The sequence below is a fragment of the Eurypyga helias genome, unplaced genomic scaffold (genome assembly GCF_000690775.1).
Source record: "Eurypyga helias isolate BGI_N326 unplaced genomic scaffold, ASM69077v1 scaffold40695, whole genome shotgun sequence".
In the NCBI taxonomy this organism is placed as follows: Eukaryota; Metazoa; Chordata; class Aves; order Eurypygiformes; family Eurypygidae; genus Eurypyga; species Eurypyga helias.
Genome location: NW_010250196.1, coordinates 5,557 through 5,807, shown reverse-complemented (window position 1 = coordinate 5,807; position 251 = coordinate 5,557).

Below are 251 nucleotides of genomic sequence, written 5' to 3'. Positions count from 1 at the left end.
CCATTCCATGATTCTGTGATTTTCCCATGCTTTTGAAAGACAGAGGTGGCTAACTCCATCTCCTCAGCACCGTGGGTTTGTGGAAGCATTACTGCCGTCAGGTATTTTACAGGAGAATCAGCAGATGCTCTTAAAGGATATTTTTCCAAGTCCCATGGTGCTTGGCACACGGAATAAATTCAGGCAGTTGCAGCCCTTCGGTACGTAAGCACGGTTCTCATTTTGTGACTGGAAAGGGATGAGAGATGGTC